This window comes from Grampus griseus (assembly GCF_964374135.1).
Source record: "Grampus griseus genome assembly, chromosome: 19".
Taxonomy (NCBI): Eukaryota; Metazoa; Chordata; class Mammalia; order Artiodactyla; family Delphinidae; genus Grampus; species Grampus griseus.
The window spans coordinates 45625876-45648758 of record NC_139013.1 but is presented as its reverse complement, the minus strand read 5'-3'; the positions used below and the strand labels follow the sequence as shown (position 1 = coordinate 45648758).

General features: G+C 47.2%; 1 long non-coding RNA gene across 1 annotated transcript in view; it reads right to left on the bottom strand.

The window, feature by feature from the left end:
• The window catches only part of LOC309837243, a 53417-nt gene that overhangs the window by 12903 nt on the left and 17631 nt on the right, over positions 1 to 22883 (bottom strand). The window contains exons 5-9 of the long non-coding RNA XR_014298237.1: positions 20976 to 21168; positions 16138 to 16330; positions 11300 to 11492; positions 6458 to 6650; positions 1616 to 1808 (exon numbers count right to left, since the gene is read on the bottom strand). This is a non-coding gene — a long non-coding RNA (uncharacterized lncRNA). The remainder of the gene's footprint in view (positions 1 to 1615; positions 1809 to 6457; positions 6651 to 11299; positions 11493 to 16137; positions 16331 to 20975; positions 21169 to 22883) is intronic.

Here is a 22883-nt window from a genome sequence, read left to right as displayed (position 1 = left end):
TCCTGTGCATGCCCCCTGCACTCACCACCACCAGGGGGGCGGGGGCAGACCACCCAAGCCACCCCTCTGGCCTGACTCCTGGACCCGCCCCTGCCCTCACCCCACATAAGGAACCAGCTCGCTGCCGGCCTCCTCGGAGCAATCAAGGGAAACTGTTACTTGTTTTCACTCCCGCCTGCTGCAGCAGGAGCCCAATAAAGCCCTGCCTGAATTTTCTGTCTGGCCTCTTATCAATTTCTATTGATTAAGGAGGCCAAGATCCCTGGTTGGTAACACTTCACTAATGTTCTCTCCACCCTCTGTCTTAATGGAAATGCAGCTCTCCTGAGGGAACTGTCACTGTCACACAGCCAGCCCTGTTCCACCGACCTCACCATCAAGAGGCACAGTCGGCATCCTCCTTGCTTCTGAACCATTACCACTCAGTCACACTTGGGAAAGACCCTGTTCCTTTGTGCCTTCAGGTAGCAGGCACCCCTACTTGGCTCCGGGCTACTTCCTATTAAGCCACAGGCACAGCTCTCTCTACATCCAGGTTCTGAACCCATAACATGGCTCTCCTCCAACCTTTAACACCACCTCCTCTCTTCCTTCATCAAAGGAGATAACCTGTCTCATCTTGTTCCCCAAAACACCACCTGTATACCTCCCTGCATCAGCAAACCATCCCTGCCTTCCTTCACAGGGTCAGAAATTAATCCCTTACAACGGCCTGGATCCCCCTTCCTGCCCCCTTCCCCTGAACCGAGCTCCATCAGCTGTCCTCCCTCTTTCACATACCCTCACATTTACCTCCTTCTCCTCGGCATTTAGATGTGCTCAAGTACCCCCTCCCCCCGCCCAGGCGATTTCAGAAATAAAACAAAGCTCCAAAACACTCAATTAGCAATTTTTAATTTTTAAAATTCTAAATTATAAAATGATGGTCTTTGCGAAACATCAAAAACAGAAGGAAGATTTCCCTCCACTCAAAGGTCACCAATACCAGTATCTATTATATTTTCCCAGAATGTTATTATTGCAGCAATGAGCTGCCCTGATGTTTGCCACCACCTTTGTCTTAAGTCCGGAGCACAGGCTCTGGACGCGCAGGCTCAGCGGCCATGGCTCACGGGCCCAGCCGCTCCGCGGCATGTGGGATCTTCCCGGACAGGGGCACGAACCCGTGTCCCCTGCATCTGCAGGCGGACTCTCAACCACTGTGCCACCAGGGAAGCCCCCTCGCTTAATTTTTATAAGTACCAAATTTGAAAATAAAAACCTGTGTCATCAGCATGATCTTCTACTTCACTCACCACACTTGGCTATTTCCAAACTCAAATACATATTCAAAGGACCAACATTTGTTATGACTGAAGTAGTACAGAAGAACATCCCACTGGCTCCAAGGCTAACTCCAAAAGAGGAGTTCCAAAAACATTCTGTACAGTGACGTGTCTGGAACACGGGGAGGGCCTCCCATGGCAAGTACTTTCAAGGGGACGACTCTCTCATGACATGTGTCTTCCTCTTCTTATGAACATACTGGATTAGGTATGTCACAAACCCTATGAACCAGAAGTAATTCCAGAAAGGAAGAAGCCTCGCAAGCCGAACCTGAGTGCGAAAGACTTACCTTCCAGCTCCTCCACCAAACGAAAGGCCAGCAGAGTTCATTCCCGCCAGGACGAAGTAGCCCCGCACTGAAGGGGACTCGCCCATGATGCACCTCATGTCCGGGGTGAAGGTCTCGGGGCAATTCACCAACTTCATGATCTCCACAGTCTCCAGTTCTGGCATCCTACGCAGCAGGGAACTCAACAGGGGCTCTGAGCAACAAAAACAGACCCAAACACAGTCGTCAGCTTTAGGGGATTCAAAACTCCCTACCCCTTACACTCTTCTATTCCCTCTCCTTTCGGAAAACGTCTTGTGGAGGTTTTCTAAGATGAGCCAACTGGGCCATCTATCAGAAGCAGAAGCCTTGGGGAAGTATGGGGCATTCCTACAGAGTTCTTGGCATAAAGATGGAGAAAAAAGATACTCTTTAGAAAGGAAAGGAGCTCTGGAAAAGCAAGTACTGTATGTGGCCCCAAAATAAAATCTTAAAGTGATCAGTGGTAGTAAAAGAGCTCTTAAATGGCCCCCAAGGAGATTTGCAGCAATTTCAACTTAGGAAATCCTTGCCTTTTACTGCATAAGACAGAGTCTCAGCTTGTTTTAAAATAAGGCCAACACCAGGGAATAATCCAGTGGAACAGTGGCAATAGATGAAGCCAGACTGAAGCTGGCTGGTGGGTACATGGGTTCTTTATACATTCTCTCCACGTTTAAAAGATTGAAATTTCCCAGAAATTAAGTCCAAGTAGAAAGAGGAAAACTCTTCATTATAGACCCTTCCATATATTTTGAATTTGGAATGTGACTGTCTTAACTATTCAATAAATAAAATTATGTTAAAATTGAATAAAAGACTGTATTAACACAATTCTGCTTTCTAAAAAATGTCTTCAGGACTTCCCTGGTGGCGCAGTGGTTAAGAATCTGCCTACCAATGCAGGGGACACGGGTTTGAGCACTGGTCTGGGAAGATCCATATGCCGCAGAGCAACTGAGCCCGTGCACCACAACTACTGAGCCCGCCTGCCACAACTGCTGAAGCCTGTGCACCTAAGAGCCCGTGCTCCGCAACAAGAGAAGCCACTGCAATGAGAAGCCCGCGCACCACAACAGAGTAGCTAGCCCCCGCTTGCCGCAACTTAGAGAAAGCCCGTGCGCAGCAACGAAGACCCAATGCAGCCAAAACTAAATTAACCAAAAAAAAAAACTCCTTAAAAAATAAACAAGTAAAACAATAAAAGGACCTATGGGAGACCTTTTCTTACTACTGACATTCTACTGGATGAAGAAGTGAACCAGGCCCTGAGATACATTATTAATCTAGGACAAGTTCAAAAGACAATCCTGAACTATACCCACAAGGCACTGCAAGCTCCCACTAAAAATACAGAGGAAGGAGCTGTTCCTTCACAAATCCCAGGGACCAAGTTCTTCTTAAAACCTGGAACGGGGTCCCCCGAAGACCAACTATTGCCAAAATGGAAGGGCCCCTATAAAGTAATCTGAACCACTCCCACTGCTGTCAAAGTGCAAGGGATATCTAGTTGGGTACATTTTTCCAGACTAAAGCTTTTACCTCCAGAAACCCCGCAGGTTACAACAGAAGAGCAATACACCTGTAAGCCAGTGGAAGGTCTGAGATACCTATTCAAAAGACAGGCACCATCGACAGATAAGTAAAATGATGTAGTGGGTTGGACTCCTGTTTGCCGTTCTTGCTATTGTACTCAGCGGATCATACGTGAACATCTTGTTAGAAATGCTGTAGAGCTTTATACGCTTAATCATCAACATAATAGTCTGCTGTCCCCTAACTGTTTAAGTACTAACAACAGTTATGTGCTTCAAGGGCTATCCGGTCTTAACAGCTGTGAGACAGACATTCAGGTCTGCACCCCCGGAAGGGTTTGTTTTCCTCTGCGGACACCCAAACCATCATATGTTACGGAATTATCGACAGACCCTGTCTTTTCCAACCAAGCCATAGCGTATAAATGCACTGACAATGTTCACTTCATAGGACAGTGTGCTATAAGGACTACAGGGTTAAGAGGGATTTTTATCTGTAACAGAACCAGTCAGGCTCACCACCAAACCCAGAAAGCACTAGGAATGATCTTTTTTCTCTATATATGTTTGTTTGTTTGGCTACGCGGAGTCTTAGTTGTGGCGCACAGGATCTTTAGTTGAGAAACGCAGGATCTTTTAGTTGCGGCATGCGTGTGGGATTTAGTTCCCTGACCAGGGATCGAACCCAGGCCCCCTGCATTGGAAGCACAGAGTCTTAACCACTGGACCACCAGGGAAGTCCCCTAGGAATGATCTTAGCAAGGGCAGAGCTGGCCACAGGACTGGCAGCTCCATGGGGAGGCTTTACCTATCATGAAGCAACACTGAGATCAGACAGCTTGGTTATATGATGGAACAGACAAGACAAGCCTTAATGGGACTTAAGACCTCTCGTTTCTTTGGCGAATTTAGTTCTTGACAGTCGTCTAGCTCTTGATAACCTTCTGGAAGAACAAGGTGGAGTCTGTGCGATAATACTTCCTACTGCACCTGAATTAGTGTGATAGGACAGGTGGAAGTTAACATTAAGGAAATATATGCCCAGGCAGACTGGCTTCATAATTTTAGAAGCGGCAATATCGCCTCCACTGCCTGGTCAACAGTTAAGGAAGCCCTCCTGAAGTTACGCTGGTTCCTTCCCTTTCTAGGCCCTTTAGTGGCTACTGGTGTTCTTCTTTTTGGCCCTTGTTTGTTTAGCCTTCTGGGCAAGTTTGTGTCTTCTAGCTTCTAAGAGTTTCAAGTAAGACTCATGAGGGCTCAAGGAATTCAACCCATTCCAGCAGAGGGTGGCCCAGGTCCCTACAGGTCCTTGGAACAGTCAGAGAGGGACTTCTACACCTCTAGGGTAAGCTAGGGTCTGCAGCCCCTGTCTGGCAGGAAGACGTTCCAGAAGATGAGACCCTTGGCCCTTTACCCCTTAAGAATAAAAGGTGTAGAATCCCTCAGGGGATAATGAGACAGACTAGGACCTGGGACCCTTTGCTGCAGTGCTTACACCTGAACAAATGAAATACAAACAAAATACAAAGAAACTATAAGGGACTAAAAATAACTATATGCATGCATGCACAGCTGGGGGAAATTATAGACAAGATACAAAAAGACCAAAAAAAAAGCCAACTGCCACTTGTGAAGAGCTGGGAGCAAAAGCAGGAGTCAGGAGCAAAAGCAGGGTCCTGTGCATGCCCCCTGCACTCACCACCACCAGGGGGGCGGGGGCAGACCACCCAAGCCACCCCTCTGGCCTGACTCCTGGACCCGCCCCTGCCCTCACCCCACATAAGGAACCAGCTCGCTGCCGGCCTCCTCGGAGCAATCAAGGGAAACTGTTACTTGTTTTCACTCCCGCCTGCTGCAGCAGGAGCCCAATAAAGCCCTGCCTGAATTTTCTGTCTGGCCTCTTATCAATTTCTATTGATTAAGGAGGCCAAGATCCCTGGTTGGTAACACTTCACTAATGTTCTCTCCACCCTCTGTCTTAATGGAAATGCAGCTCTCCTGAGGGAACTGTCACTGTCACACAGCCAGCCCTGTTCCACTGACCTCACCATCAAGAGGCACAGTCGGCATCCTCCTTGCTTCTGAACCATTACCACTCAGTCACACTTGGGAAAGACCCTGTTCCTTTGTGCCTTCAGGTAGCAGGCACCCCTACTTGGCTCCGGGCTACTTCCTATTAAGCCACAGGCACAGCTCTCTCTACATCCAGGTTCTGAACCCATAACATGGCTCTCCTCCAACCTTTAACACCACCTCCTCTCTTCCTTCATCAAAGGAGATAACCTGTCTCATCTTGTTCCCCAAAACACCACCTGTATACCTCCCTGCATCAGCAAACCATCCCTGCCTTCCTTCACAGGGTCAGAAATTAATCCCTTACAACGGCCTGGATCCCCCTTCCTGCCCCCTTCCCCTGAACCGAGCTCCATCAGCTGTCCTCCCTCTTTCACATACCCTCACATTTACCTCCTTCTCCTCGGCATTTAGATGTGCTCAAGTACCCCCTCCCCCCGCCCAGGCGATTTCAGAAATAAAACAAAGCTCCAAAACACTCAATTAGCAATTTTTAATTTTTAAAATTCTAAATTATAAAATGATGGTCTTTGCGAAACATCAAAAACAGAAGGAAGATTTCCCTCCACTCAAAGGTCACCAATACCAGTATCTATTATATTTTCCCAGAATGTTATTATTGCAGCAATGAGCTGCCCTGATGTTTGCCACCACCTTTGTCTTAAGTCCGGAGCACAGGCTCTGGACGCGCAGGCTCAGCGGCCATGGCTCACGGGCCCAGCCGCTCCGCGGCATGTGGGATCTTCCCGGACAGGGGCACGAACCCGTGTCCCCTGCATCTGCAGGCGGACTCTCAACCACTGTGCCACCAGGGAAGCCCCCTCGCTTAATTTTTATAAGTACCAAATTTGAAAATAAAAACCTGTGTCATCAGCATGATCTTCTACTTCACTCACCACACTTGGCTATTTCCAAACTCAAATACATATTCAAAGGACCAACATTTGTTATGACTGAAGTAGTACAGAAGAACATCCCACTGGCTCCAAGGCTAACTCCAAAAGAGGAGTTCCAAAAACATTCTGTACAGTGACGTGTCTGGAACACGGGGAGGGCCTCCCATGGCAAGTACTTTCAAGGGGACGACTCTCTCATGACATGTGTCTTCCTCTTCTTATGAACATACTGGATTAGGTATGTCACAAACCCTATGAACCAGAAGTAATTCCAGAAAGGAAGAAGCCTCGCAAGCCGAACCTGAGTGCGAAAGACTTACCTTCCAGCTCCTCCACCAAACGAAAGGCCAGCAGAGTTCATTCCCGCCAGGACGAAGTAGCCCCGCACTGAAGGGGACTCGCCCATGATGCACCTCATGTCCGGGGTGAAGGTCTCGGGGCAATTCACCAACTTCATGATCTCCACAGTCTCCAGTTCTGGCATCCTACGCAGCAGGGAACTCAACAGGGGCTCTGAGCAACAAAAACAGACCCAAACACAGTCGTCAGCTTTAGGGGATTCAAAACTCCCTACCCCTTACACTCTTCTATTCCCTCTCCTTTCGGAAAACGTCTTGTGGAGGTTTTCTAAGATGAGCCAACTGGGCCATCTATCAGAAGCAGAAGCCTTGGGGAAGTATGGGGCATTCCTACAGAGTTCTTGGCATAAAGATGGAGAAAAAAGATACTCTTTAGAAAGGAAAGGAGCTCTGGAAAAGCAAGTACTGTATGTGGCCCCAAAATAAAATCTTAAAGTGATCAGTGGTAGTAAAAGAGCTCTTAAATGGCCCCCAAGGAGATTTGCAGCAATTTCAACTTAGGAAATCCTTGCCTTTTACTGCATAAGACAGAGTCTCAGCTTGTTTTAAAATAAGGCCAACACCAGGGAATAATCCAGTGGAACAGTGGCAATAGATGAAGCCAGACTGAAGCTGGCTGGTGGGTACATGGGTTCTTTATACATTCTCTCCACGTTTAAAAGATTGAAATTTCCCAGAAATTAAGTCCAAGTAGAAAGAGGAAAACTCTTCATTATAGACCCTTCCATATATTTTGAATTTGGAATGTGACTGTCTTAACTATTCAATAAATAAAATTATGTTAAAATTGAATAAAAGACTGTATTAACACAATTCTGCTTTCTAAAAAATGTCTTCAGGACTTCCCTGGTGGCGCAGTGGTTAAGAATCTGCCTACCAATGCAGGGGACACGGGTTTGAGCACTGGTCTGGGAAGATCCATATGCCGCAGAGCAACTGAGCCCGTGCACCACAACTACTGAGCCCGCCTGCCACAACTGCTGAAGCCTGTGCACCTAAGAGCCCGTGCTCCGCAACAAGAGAAGCCACTGCAATGAGAAGCCCGCGCACCACAACAGAGTAGCTAGCCCCCGCTTGCCGCAACTTAGAGAAAGCCCGTGCGCAGCAACGAAGACCCAATGCAGCCAAAACTAAATTAACCAAAAAAAAAAACTCCTTAAAAAATAAACAAGTAAAACAATAAAAGGACCTATGGGAGACCTTTTCTTACTACTGACATTCTACTGGATGAAGAAGTGAACCAGGCCCTGAGATACATTATTAATCTAGGACAAGTTCAAAAGACAATCCTGAACTATACCCACAAGGCACTGCAAGCTCCCACTAAAAATACAGAGGAAGGAGCTGTTCCTTCACAAATCCCAGGGACCAAGTTCTTCTTAAAACCTGGAACGGGGTCCCCCGAAGACCAACTATTGCCAAAATGGAAGGGCCCCTATAAAGTAATCTGAACCACTCCCACTGCTGTCAAAGTGCAAGGGATATCTAGTTGGGTACATTTTTCCAGACTAAAGCTTTTACCTCCAGAAACCCCGCAGGTTACAACAGAAGAGCAATACACCTGTAAGCCAGTGGAAGGTCTGAGATACCTATTCAAAAGACAGGCACCATCGACAGATAAGTAAAATGATGTAGTGGGTTGGACTCCTGTTTGCCGTTCTTGCTATTGTACTCAGCGGATCATACGTGAACATCTTGTTAGAAATGCTGTAGAGCTTTATACGCTTAATCATCAACATAATAGTCTGCTGTCCCCTAACTGTTTAAGTACTAACAACAGTTATGTGCTTCAAGGGCTATCCGGTCTTAACAGCTGTGAGACAGACATTCAGGTCTGCACCCCCGGAAGGGTTTGTTTTCCTCTGCGGACACCCAAACCATCATATGTTACGGAATTATCGACAGACCCTGTCTTTTCCAACCAAGCCATAGCGTATAAATGCACTGACAATGTTCACTTCATAGGACAGTGTGCTATAAGGACTACAGGGTTAAGAGGGATTTTTATCTGTAACAGAACCAGTCAGGCTCACCACCAAACCCAGAAAGCACTAGGAATGATCTTTTTTCTCTATATATGTTTGTTTGTTTGGCTACGCGGAGTCTTAGTTGTGGCGCACAGGATCTTTAGTTGAGAAACGCAGGATCTTTTAGTTGCGGCATGCGTGTGGGATCTAGTTCCCTGACCAGGGATCGAACCCAGGCCCCCTGCATTGGAAGCACAGAGTCTTAACCACTGGACCACCAGGGAAGTCCTCTAGGAATGATCTTAGCAAGGGCAGAGCTGGCCACAGGACTGGCAGCTCCATGGGGAGGCTTTACCTATCATGAAGCAACACTGAGATCAGACAGCTTGGTTATATGATGGAACAGACAAGACAAGCCTTAATGGGACTTAAGACCTCTCGTTTCTTTGGCGAATTTAGTTCTTGACAGTCGTCTAGCTCTTGATAACCTTCTGGAAGAACAAGGTGGAGTCTGTGCGATAATACTTCCTACTGCACCTGAATTAGTGTGATAGGACAGGTGGAAGTTAACATTAAGGAAATATATGCCCAGGCAGACTGGCTTCATAATTTTAGAAGCGGCAATATCGCCTCCACTGCCTGGTCAACAGTTAAGGAAGCCCTCCTGAAGTTACGCTGGTTCCTTCCCTTTCTAGGCCCTTTAGTGGCTACTGGTGTTCTTCTTTTTGGCCCTTGTTTGTTTAGCCTTCTGGGCAAGTTTGTGTCTTCTAGCTTCTAAGAGTTTCAAGTAAGACTCATGAGGGCTCAAGGAATTCAACCCATTCCAGCAGAGGGTGGCCCAGGTCCCTACAGGTCCTTGGAACAGTCAGAGAGGGACTTCTACACCTCTAGGGTAAGCTAGGGTCTGCAGCCCCTGTCTGGCAGGAAGACGTTCCAGAAGATGAGACCCTTGGCCCTTTACCCCTTAAGAATAAAAGGTGTAGAATCCCTCAGGGGATAATGAGACAGACTAGGACCTGGGACCCTTTGCTGCAGTGCTTACACCTGAACAAATGAAATACAAACAAAATACAAAGAAACTATAAGGGACTAAAAATAACTATATGCATGCATGCACAGCTGGGGGAAATTATAGACAAGATACAAAAAGACCAAAAAAAAAGCCAACTGCCACTTGTGAAGAGCTGGGAGCAAAAGCAGGAGTCAGGAGCAAAAGCAGGGTCCTGTGCATGCCCCCTGCACTCACCACCACCAGGGGGGCGGGGGCAGACCACCCAAGCCACCCCTCTGGCCTGACTCCTGGACCCGCCCCTGCCCTCACCCCACATAAGGAACCAGCTCGCTGCCGGCCTCCTCGGAGCAATCAAGGGAAACTGTTACTTGTTTTCACTCCCGCCTGCTGCAGCAGGAGCCCAATAAAGCCCTGCCTGAATTTTCTGTCTGGCCTCTTATCAATTTCTATTGATTAAGGAGGCCAAGATCCCTGGTTGGTAACACTTCACTAATGTTCTCTCCACCCTCTGTCTTAATGGAAATGCAGCTCTCCTGAGGGAACTGTCACTGTCACACAGCCAGCCCTGTTCCACCGACCTCACCATCAAGAGGCACAGTCGGCATCCTCCTTGCTTCTGAACCATTACCACTCAGTCACACTTGGGAAAGACCCTGTTCCTTTGTGCCTTCAGGTAGCAGGCACCCCTACTTGGCTCCGGGCTACTTCCTATTAAGCCACAGGCACAGCTCTCTCTACATCCAGGTTCTGAACCCATAACATGGCTCTCCTCCAACCTTTAACACCACCTCCTCTCTTCCTTCATCAAAGGAGATAACCTGTCTCATCTTGTTCCCCAAAACACCACCTGTATACCTCCCTGCATCAGCAAACCATCCCTGCCTTCCTTCACAGGGTCAGAAATTAATCCCTTACAACGGCCTGGATCCCCCTTCCTGCCCCCTTCCCCTGAACCGAGCTCCATCAGCTGTCCTCCCTCTTTCACATACCCTCACATTTACCTCCTTCTCCTCGGCATTTAGATGTGCTCAAGTACCCCCTCCCCCCGCCCAGGCGATTTCAGAAATAAAACAAAGCTCCAAAACACTCAATTAGCAATTTTTAATTTTTAAAATTCTAAATTATAAAATGATGGTCTTTGCGAAACATCAAAAACAGAAGGAAGATTTCCCTCCACTCAAAGGTCACCAATACCAGTATCTATTATATTTTCCCAGAATGTTATTATTGCAGCAATGAGCTGCCCTGATGTTTGCCACCACCTTTGTCTTAAGTCCGGAGCACAGGCTCTGGACGCGCAGGCTCAGCGGCCATGGCTCACGGGCCCAGCCGCTCCGCGGCATGTGGGATCTTCCCGGACAGGGGCACGAACCCGTGTCCCCTGCATCTGCAGGCGGACTCTCAACCACTGTGCCACCAGGGAAGCCCCCTCGCTTAATTTTTATAAGTACCAAATTTGAAAATAAAAACCTGTGTCATCAGCATGATCTTCTACTTCACTCACCACACTTGGCTATTTCCAAACTCAAATACATATTCAAAGGACCAACATTTGTTATGACTGAAGTAGTACAGAAGAACATCCCACTGGCTCCAAGGCTAACTCCAAAAGAGGAGTTCCAAAAACATTCTGTACAGTGACGTGTCTGGAACACGGGGAGGGCCTCCCATGGCAAGTACTTTCAAGGGGACGACTCTCTCATGACATGTGTCTTCCTCTTCTTATGAACATACTGGATTAGGTATGTCACAAACCCTATGAACCAGAAGTAATTCCAGAAAGGAAGAAGCCTCGCAAGCCGAACCTGAGTGCGAAAGACTTACCTTCCAGCTCCTCCACCAAACGAAAGGCCAGCAGAGTTCATTCCCGCCAGGACGAAGTAGCCCCGCACTGAAGGGGACTCGCCCATGATGCACCTCATGTCCGGGGTGAAGGTCTCGGGGCAATTCACCAACTTCATGATCTCCACAGTCTCCAGTTCTGGCATCCTACGCAGCAGGGAACTCAACAGGGGCTCTGAGCAACAAAAACAGACCCAAACACAGTCGTCAGCTTTAGGGGATTCAAAACTCCCTACCCCTTACACTCTTCTATTCCCTCTCCTTTCGGAAAACGTCTTGTGGAGGTTTTCTAAGATGAGCCAACTGGGCCATCTATCAGAAGCAGAAGCCTTGGGGAAGTATGGGGCATTCCTACAGAGTTCTTGGCATAAAGATGGAGAAAAAAGATACTCTTTAGAAAGGAAAGGAGCTCTGGAAAAGCAAGTACTGTATGTGGCCCCAAAATAAAATCTTAAAGTGATCAGTGGTAGTAAAAGAGCTCTTAAATGGCCCCCAAGGAGATTTGCAGCAATTTCAACTTAGGAAATCCTTGCCTTTTACTGCATAAGACAGAGTCTCAGCTTGTTTTAAAATAAGGCCAACACCAGGGAATAATCCAGTGGAACAGTGGCAATAGATGAAGCCAGACTGAAGCTGGCTGGTGGGTACATGGGTTCTTTATACATTCTCTCCACGTTTAAAAGATTGAAATTTCCCAGAAATTAAGTCCAAGTAGAAAGAGGAAAACTCTTCATTATAGACCCTTCCATATATTTTGAATTTGGAATGTGACTGTCTTAACTATTCAATAAATAAAATTATGTTAAAATTGAATAAAAGACTGTATTAACACAATTCTGCTTTCTAAAAAATGTCTTCAGGACTTCCCTGGTGGCGCAGTGGTTAAGAATCTGCCTACCAATGCAGGGGACACGGGTTTGAGCACTGGTCTGGGAAGATCCATATGCCGCAGAGCAACTGAGCCCGTGCACCACAACTACTGAGCCCGCCTGCCACAACTGCTGAAGCCTGTGCACCTAAGAGCCCGTGCTCCGCAACAAGAGAAGCCACTGCAATGAGAAGCCCGCGCACCACAACAGAGTAGCTAGCCCCCGCTTGCCGCAACTTAGAGAAAGCCCGTGCGCAGCAACGAAGACCCAATGCAGCCAAAACTAAATTAACCAAAAAAAAAAACTCCTTAAAAAATAAACAAGTAAAACAATAAAAGGACCTATGGGAGACCTTTTCTTACTACTGACATTCTACTGGATGAAGAAGTGAACCAGGCCCTGAGATACATTATTAATCTAGGACAAGTTCAAAAGACAATCCTGAACTATACCCACAAGGCACTGCAAGCTCCCACTAAAAATACAGAGGAAGGAGCTGTTCCTTCACAAATCCCAGGGACCAAGTTCTTCTTAAAACCTGGAACGGGGTCCCCCGAAGACCAACTATTGCCAAAATGGAAGGGCCCCTATAAAGTAATCTGAACCACTCCCACTGCTGTCAAAGTGCAAGGGATATCTAGTTGGGTACATTTTTCCAGACTAAAGCTTTTACCTCCAGAAACCCCGCAGGTTACAACAGAAGAGCAATACACCTATAAGCCAGTGGAAGGTCTGAGATACCTATTCAAAAGACAGGCACCATCGACAGATAAGTAAAATGATGTAGTGGGTTGGACTCCTGTTTGCCATTCTTGCTATTGTACTCAGCGGATCATACGTGAACATCTTGTTAGAAATGCTGTAGAGCTTTATACGCTTAATCATCAACATAATAGTCTGCTGTCCCCTGTTTAAGTACTAACAACAGTTATGTGCTTCAAGGGCTATCCGGTCTTAACAGCTGTGAGACAGACATTCAGGTCTGCACCCCCGGAAGGGTTTGTTTTCCTCTGCGGACACCCAAACCATCATATGTTACGGAATTATCGACAGACCCTGTCTTTTCCAACCAAGCCATAGCGTATAAATGCACTGACAATGTTCACTTCATAGGACAGTGTGCTATAAGGACTACAGGGTTAAGAGGGATTTTTATCTGTAACAGAACCAGTCAGGCTCACCACCAAACCCAGAAAGCACTAGGAATGATCTTTTTTCTCTATATATGTTTGTTTGTTTGGCTACGCGGAGTCTTAGTTGTGGCACACAGGATCTTTAGTTGAGAAACGCAGGATCTTTTAGTTGCGGCATGCGTGTGGGATCTAGTTCCCTGACCAGGGATCGAACCCAGGCCCCCTGCATTGGAAGCACAGAGTCTTAACCACTGGACCACCAGGGAAGTCCCCTAGGAATGATCTTAGCAAGGGCAGAGCTGGCCACAGGACTGGCAGCTCCATGGGGAGGCTTTACCTATCATGAAGCAACACTGAGATCAGACAGCTTGGTTATATGATGGAACAGACAAGACAAGCCTTAATGGGACTTAAGACCTCTCGTTTCTTTGGCGAATTTAGTTCTTGACAGTCGTCTAGCTCTTGATAACCTTCTGGAAGAACAAGGTGGAGTCTGTGCGATAATACTTCCTACTGCACCTGAATTAGTGTGATAGGACAGGTGGAAGTTAACATTAAGGAAATATATGCCCAGGCAGACTGGCTTCATAATTTTAGAAGCGGCAATATCGCCTCCACTGCCTGGTCAACAGTTAAGGAAGCCCTCCTAAAGTTACGCTGGTTCCTTCCCTTTCTAGGCCCTTTAGTGGCTACTGGTGTTCTTCTTTTTGGCCCTTGTTTGTTTAGCCTTCTGGGCAAGTTTGTGTCTTCTAGCTTCTAAGAGTTTCAAGTAAGACTCATGAGGGCTCAAGGAATTCAACCCATTCCAGCAGAGGGTGGCCCAGGTCCCTACAGGTCCTTGGAACAGTCAGAGAGGGACTTCTACACCTCTAGGGTAAGCTAGGGTCTGCAGCCCCTGTCTGGCAGGAAGACGTTCCAGAAGATGAGACCCTTGGCCCTTTACCCCTTAAGAATAAAAGGTGTAGAATCCCTCAGGGGATAATGAGACAGACTAGGACCTGGGACCCTTTGCTGCAGTGCTTACACCTGAACAAATGAAATACAAACAAAATACAAAGAAACTATAAGGGACTAAAAATAACTATATGCATGCATGCACAGCTGGGGGAAATTATAGACAAGATACAAAAAGACCAAAAAAAAAGCCAACTGCCACTTGTGAAGAGCTGGGAGCAAAAGCAGGAGTCAGGAGCAAAAGCAGGGTCCTGTGCATGCCCCCTGCACTCACCACCACCAGGGGGGCGGGGGCAGACCACCCAAGCCACCCCTCTGGCCTGACTCCTGGACCCGCCCCTGCCCTCACCCCACATAAGGAACCAGCTCGCTGCCGGCCTCCTCGGAGCAATCAAGGGAAACTGTTACTTGTTTTCACTCCCGCCTGCTGCAGCAGGAGCCCAATAAAGCCCTGCCTGAATTTTCTGTCTGGCCTCTTATCAATTTCTATTGATTAAGGAGGCCAAGATCCCTGGTTGGTAACACTTCACTAATGTTCTCTCCACCCTCTGTCTTAATGGAAATGCAGCTCTCCTGAGGGAACTGTCACTGTCACACAGCCAGCCCTGTTCCACCGACCTCACCATCAAGAGGCACAGTCGGCATCCTCCTTGCTTCTGAACCATTACCACTCAGTCACACTTGGGAAAGACCCTGTTCCTTTGTGCCTTCAGGTAGCAGGCACCCCTACTTGGCTCCGGGCTACTTCCTATTAAGCCACAGGCACAGCTCTCTCTACATCCAGGTTCTGAACCCATAACATGGCTCTCCTCCAACCTTTAACACCACCTCCTCTCTTCCTTCATCAAAGGAGATAACCTGTCTCATCTTGTTCCCCAAAACACCACCTGTATACCTCCCTGCATCAGCAAACCATCCCTGCCTTCCTTCACAGGGTCAGAAATTAATCCCTTACAACGGCCTGGATCCCCCTTCCTGCCCCCTTCCCCTGAACCGAGCTCCATCAGCTGTCCTCCCTCTTTCACATACCCTCACATTTACCTCCTTCTCCTCGGCATTTAGATGTGCTCAAGTACCCCCTCCCCCCGCCCAGGCGATTTCAGAAATAAAACAAAGCTCCAAAACACTCAATTAGCAATTTTTAATTTTTAAAATTCTAAATTATAAAATGATGGTCTTTGCGAAACATCAAAAACAGAAGGAAGATTTCCCTCCACTCAAAGGTCACCAATACCAGTATCTATTATATTTTCCCAGAATGTTATTATTGCAGCAATGAGCTGCCCTGATGTTTGCCACCACCTTTGTCTTAAGTCCGGAGCACAGGCTCTGGACGCGCAGGCTCAGCGGCCATGGCTCACGGGCCCAGCCGCTCCGCGGCATGTGGGATCTTCCCGGACAGGGGCACGAACCCGTGTCCCCTGCATCTGCAGGCGGACTCTCAACCACTGTGCCACCAGGGAAGCCCCCTCGCTTAATTTTTATAAGTACCAAATTTGAAAATAAAAACCTGTGTCATCAGCATGATCTTCTACTTCACTCACCACACTTGGCTATTTCCAAACTCAAATACATATTCAAAGGACCAACATTTGTTATGACTGAAGTAGTACAGAAGAACATCCCACTGGCTCCAAGGCTAACTCCAAAAGAGGAGTTCCAAAAACATTCTGTACAGTGACGTGTCTGGAACACGGGGAGGGCCTCCCATGGCAAGTACTTTCAAGGGGACGACTCTCTCATGACATGTGTCTTCCTCTTCTTATGAACATACTGGATTAGGTATGTCACAAACCCTATGAACCAGAAGTAATTCCAGAAAGGAAGAAGCCTCGCAAGCCGAACCTGAGTGCGAAAGACTTACCTTCCAGCTCCTCCACCAAACGAAAGGCCAGCAGAGTTCATTCCCGCCAGGACGAAGTAGCCCCGCACTGAAGGGGACTCGCCCATGATGCACCTCATGTCCGGGGTGAAGGTCTCGGGGCAATTCACCAACTTCATGATCTCCACAGTCTCCAGTTCTGGCATCCTACGCAGCAGGGAACTCAACAGGGGCTCTGAGCAACAAAAACAGACCCAAACACAGTCGTCAGCTTTAGGGGATTCAAAACTCCCTACCCCTTACACTCTTCTATTCCCTCTCCTTTCGGAAAACGTCTTGTGGAGGTTTTCTAAGATGAGCCAACTGGGCCATCTATCAGAAGCAGAAGCCTTGGGGAAGTATGGGGCATTCCTACAGAGTTCTTGGCATAAAGATGGAGAAAAAAGATACTCTTTAGAAAGGAAAGGAGCTCTGGAAAAGCAAGTACTGTATGTGGCCCCAAAATAAAATCTTAAAGTGATCAGTGGTAGTAAAAGAGCTCTTAAATGGCCCCCAAGGAGATTTGCAGCAATTTCAACTTAGGAAATCCTTGCCTTTTACTGCATAAGACAGAGTCTCAGCTTGTTTTAAAATAAGGCCAACACCAGGGAATAATCCAGTGGAACAGTGGCAATAGATGAAGCCAGACTGAAGCTGGCTGGTGGGTACATGGGTTCTTTATACATTCTCTCCACGTTTAAAAGATTGAAATTTCCCAGAAATTAAGTCCAAGTAGAAAGAGGAAAACTCTTCATTATAGACCCTTCCATATATTTTGAATTTGGAATGTGACTGTCTTAACTATTCAATAAATAAAATTATGTTAAAATTGAATAAAAGACTGTATTAACACAATTCTGCTTTCTAAAAAATGTCTTCAGGACTTCCCTGGTGGCGCAGTGGTTAAGAATCTGCCTACCAATGCAGGGGACACGGGTTTGAGCACTGGTCTGGGAAGATCCATATGCCGCAGAGCAACTGAGCCCGTGCACCACAACTACTGAGCCCGCCTGCCACAACTGCTGAAGCCTGTGCACCTAAGAGCCCGTGCTCCGCAACAAGAGAAGCCACTGCAATGAGAAGCCCGCGCACCACAACAGAGTAGCTAGCCCCCGCTTGCCGCAACTTAGAGAAAGCCCGTGCGCAGCAACGAAGACCCAATGCAGCCAAAACTAAATTAACCAAAAAAAAAAACTCCTTAAAAAATAAACAAGTAAAACAATAAAAGGACCTATGGGAGACCTTTTCTTACTACTGACATTCTACTGGATGAAGAAGTGAACCAGGCCCTGAGATACATTATTAATCTAGGACAAGTTCAAAAGACAATCCTGAACTATACCCACAAGGCACTGCAAGCTCCCACTAAAAATACAGAGGAAGGAGCTGTTCCTTCACAAATCCCAGGGACCAAGTTCTTCTTAAAACCTGGAACGGGGTCCCCCGAAGACCAACTATTGCCAAAATGGAAGGGCCCCTATAAAGTAATCTGAACCACTCCCACTGCTGTCAAAGTGCAAGGGATATCTAGTTGGGTACATTTTTCCAGACTAAAGCTTTTACCTCCAGAAACCCCGCAGGTTACAACAGAAGAGCAATACACCTGTAAGCCAGTGGAAGGTCTGAGATACCTATTCAAAAGACAGGCACCATCGACAGATAAGTAAAATGATGTAGTGGGTTGGACTCCTGTTTGCCATTCTTGCTATTGTACTCAGCGGATCATACGTGAACATCTTGTTAGAAATGCTGTAGAGCTTTATACGCTTAATCATCAACATAATAGTCTGCTGTCCCCTGTTTAAGTACTAACAACAGTTATGTGCTTCAAGGGCTATCCGGTCTTAACAGCTGTGAGACAGACATTCAGGTCTGCACCCCCGGAAGGGTTTGTTTTCCTCTGCGGACACCCAAACCATCATATGTTACGGAATTATCGACAGACCCTGTCTTTTCCAACCAAGCCATAGCGTATAAATGCACTGACAATGTTCACTTCATAGGACAGTGTGCTATAAGGACTACAGGGTTAAGAGGGATTTTTATCTGTAACAGAACCAGTCAGGCTCACCACCAAACCCAGAAAGCACTAGGAATGATCTTTTTTCTCTATATATGTTTGTTTGTTTGGCTACGCGGAGTCTTAGTTGTGGCACACAGGATCTTTAGTTGAGAAACGCAGGATCTTTTAGTTGCGGCATGCGTGTGGGATCTAGTTCCCTGACCAGGGATCGAACCCAGGCCCCCTGCATTGGAAGCACAGAGTCTTAACCACTGGACCACCAGGGAAGTCCCCTAGGAATGATCTTAGCAAGGGCAGAGCTGGCCACAGGACTGGCAGCTCCATGGGGAGGCTTTACCTATCATGAAGCAACACTGAGATCAGACAGCTTGGTTATATGATGGAACAGACAAGACAAGCCTTAATGGGACTTAAGACCTCTCGTTTCTTTGGCGAATTTAGTTCTTGACAGTCGTCTAGCTCTTGATAACCTTCTGGAAGAACAAGGTGGAGTCTGTGCGATAATACTTCCTACTGCACCTGAATTAGTGTGATAGGACAGGTGGAAGTTAACATTAAGGAAATATATGCCCAGGCAGACTGGCTTCATAATTTTAGAAGCGGCAATATCGCCTCCACTGCCTGGTCAACAGTTAAGGAAGCCCTCCTAAAGTTACGCTGGTTCCTTCCCTTTCTAGGCCCTTTAGTGGCTACTGGTGTTCTTCTTTTTGGCCCTTGTTTGTTTAGCCTTCTGGGCAAGTTTGTGTCTTCTAGCTTCTAAGAGTTTCAAGTAAGACTCATGAGGGCTCAAGGAATTCAACCCATTCCAGCAGAGGGTGGCCCAGGTCCCTACAGGTCCTTGGAACAGTCAGAGAGGGACTTCTACACCTCTAGGGTAAGCTAGGGTCTGCAGCCCCTGTCTGGCAGGAAGACGTTCCAGAAGATGAGACCCTTGGCCCTTTACCCCTTAAGAATAAAAGGTGTAGAATCCCTCAGGGGATAATGAGACAGACTAGGACCTGGGACCCTTTGCTGCAGTGCTTACACCTGAACAAATGAAATACAAACAAAATACAAAGAAACTATAAGGGACTAAAAATAACTATATGCATGCATGCACAGCTGGGGGAAATTATAGACAAGATACAAAAAGACCAAAAAAAAAGCCAACTGCCACTTGTGAAGAGCTGGGAGCAAAAGCAGGAGTCAGGAGCAAAAGCAGGGTCCTGTGCATGCCCCCTGCACTCACCACCACCAGGGGGGCGGGGGCAGACCACCCAAGCCACCCCTCTGGCCTGACTCCTGGACCCGCCCCTGCCCTCACCCCACATAAGGAACCAGCTCGCTGCCGGCCTCCTCGGAGCAATCAAGGGAAACTGTTACTTGTTTTCACTCCCGCCTGCTGCAGCAGGAGCCCAATAAAGCCCTGCCTGAATTTTCTGTCTGGCCTCTTATCAATTTCTATTGATTAAGGAGGCCAAGATCCCTGGTTGGTAACACTTCACTAATGTTCTCTCCACCCTCTGTCTTAATGGAAATGCAGCTCTCCTGAGGGAACTGTCACTGTCACACAGCCAGCCCTGTTCCACCGACCTCACCATCAAGAGGCACAGTCGGCATCCTCCTTGCTTCTGAACCATTACCACTCAGTCACACTTGGGAAAGACCCTGTTCCTTTGTGCCTTCAGGTAGCAGGCACCCCTACTTGGCTCCGGGCTACTTCCTATTAAGCCACAGGCACAGCTCTCTCTACATCCAGGTTCTGAACCCATAACATGGCTCTCCTCCAACCTTTAACACCACCTCCTCTCTTCCTTCATCAAAGGAGATAACCTGTCTCATCTTGTTCCCCAAAACACCACCTGTATACCTCCCTGCATCAGCAAACCATCCCTGCCTTCCTTCACAGGGTCAGAAATTAATCCCTTACAACGGCCTGGATCCCCCTTCCTGCCCCCTTCCCCTGAACCGAGCTCCATCAGCTGTCCTCCCTCTTTCACATACCCTCACATTTACCTCCTTCTCCTCGGCATTTAGATGTGCTCAAGTACCCCCTCCCCCCGCCCAGGCGATTTCAGAAATAAAACAAAGCTCCAAAACACTCAATTAGCAATTTTTAATTTTTAAAATTCTAAATTATAAAATGATGGTCTTTGCGAAACATCAAAAACAGAAGGAAGATTTCCCTCCACTCAAAGGTCACCAATACCAGTATCTATTATATTTTCCCAGAATGTTATTATTGCAGCAATGAGCTGCCCTGATGTTTGCCACCACCTTTGTCTTAAGTCCGGAGCACAGGCTCTGGACGCGCAGGCTCAGCGGCCATGGCTCACGGGCCCAGCCGCTCCGCGGCATGTGGGATCTTCCCGGACAGGGGCACGAACCCGTGTCCCCTGCATCTGCAGGCGGACTCTCAACCACTGTGCCACCAGGGAAGCCCCCTCGCTTAATTTTTATAAGTACCAAATTTGAAAATAAAAACCTGTGTCATCAGCATGATCTTCTACTTCACTCACCACACTTGGCTATTTCCAAACTCAAATACATATTCAAAGGACCAACATTTGTTATGACTGAAGTAGTACAGAAGAACATCCCACTGGCTCCAAGGCTAACTCCAAAAGAGGAGTTCCAAAAACATTCTGTACAGTGACGTGTCTGGAACACGGGGAGGGCCTCCCATGGCAAGTACTTTCAAGGGGACGACTCTCTCATGACATGTGTCTTCCTCTTCTTATGAACATACTGGATTAGGTATGTCACAAACCCTATGAACCAGAAGTAATTCCAGAAAGGAAGAAGCCTCGCAAGCCGAACCTGAGTGCGAAAGACTTACCTTCCAGCTCCTCCACCAAACGAAAGGCCAGCAGAGTTCATTCCCGCCAGGACGAAGTAGCCCCGCACTGAAGGGGACTCGCCCATGATGCACCTCATGTCCGGGGTGAAGGTCTCGGGGCAATTCACCAACTTCATGATCTCCACAGTCTCCAGTTCTGGCATCCTACGCAGCAGGGAACTCAACAGGGGCTCTGAGCAACAAAAACAGACCCAAACACAGTCGTCAGCTTTAGGGGATTCAAAACTCCCTACCCCTTACACTCTTCTATTCCCTCTCCTTTCGGAAAACGTCTTGTGGAGGTTTTCTAAGATGAGCCAACTGGGCCATCTATCAGAAGCAGAAGCCTTGGGGAAGTATGGGGCATTCCTACAGAGTTCTTGGCATAAAGATGGAGAAAAAAGATACTCTTTAGAAAGGAAAGGAGCTCTGGAAAAGCAAGTACTGTATGTGGCCCCAAAATAAAATCTTAAAGTGATCAGTGGTAGTAAAAGAGCTCTTAAATGGCCCCCAAGGAGATTTGCAGCAATTTCAACTTAGGAAATCCTTGCCTTTTACTGCATAAGACAGAGTCTCAGCTTGTTTTAAAATAAGGCCAACACCAGGGAATAATCCAGTGGAACAGTGGCAATAGATGAAGCCAGACTGAAGCTGGCTGGTGGGTACATGGGTTCTTTATACATTCTCTCCACGTTTAAAAGATTGAAATTTCCCAGAAATTAAGTCCAAGTAGAAAGAGGAAAACTCTTCATTATAGACCCTTCCATATATTTTGAATTTGGAATGTGACTGTCTTAACTATTCAATAAATAAAATTATGTTAAAATTGAATAAAAGACTGTATTAACACAATTCTGCTTTCTAAAAAATGTCTTCAGGACTTCCCTGGTGGCGCAGTGGTTAAGAATCTGCCTACCAATGCAGGGGACACGGGTTTGAGCACTGGTCTGGGAAGATCCATATGCCGCAGAGCAACTGAGCCCGTGCACCACAACTACTGAGCCCGCCTGCCACAACTGCTGAAGCCTGTGCACCTAAGAGCCCGTGCTCCGCAACAAGAGAAGCCACTGCAATGAGAAGCCCGCGCACCACAACAGAGTAGCTAGCCCCCGCTTGCCGCAACTTAGAGAAAGCCCGTGCGCAGCAACGAAGACCCAATGCAGCCAAAACTAAATTAACCAAAAAAAAAAACTCCTTAAAAAATAAACAAGTAAAACAATAAAAGGACCTATGGGAGACCTTTTCTTACTACTGACATTCTACTGGATGAAGAAGTGAACCAGGCCCTGAGATACATTATTAATCTAGGACAAGTTCAAAAGACAATCCTGAACTATACCCACAAGGCACTGCAAGCTCCCACTAAAAATACAGAGGAAGGAGCTGTTCCTTCACAAATCCCAGGGACCAAGTTCTTCTTAAAACCTGGAACGGGGTCCCCCGAAGACCAACTATTGCCAAAATGGAAGGGCCCCTATAAAGTAATCTGAACCACTCCCACTGCTGTCAAAGTGCAAGGGATATCTAGTTGGGTACATTTTTCCAGACTAAAGCTTTTACCTCCAGAAACCCCGCAGGTTACAACAGAAGAGCAATACACCTGTAAGCCAGTGGAAGGTCTGAGATACCTATTCAAAAGACAGGCACCATCGACAGATAAGTAAAATGATGTAGTGGGTTGGACTCCTGTTTGCCGTTCTTGCTATTGTACTCAGCGGATCATACGTGAACATCTTGTTAGAAATGCTGTAGAGCTTTATACGCTTAATCATCAACATAATAGTCTGCTGTCCCCTAACTGTTTAAGTACTAACAACAGTTATGTGCTTCAAGGGCTATCCGGTCTTAACAGCTGTGAGACAGACATTCAGGTCTGCACCCCCGGAAGGGTTTGTTTTCCTCTGCGGA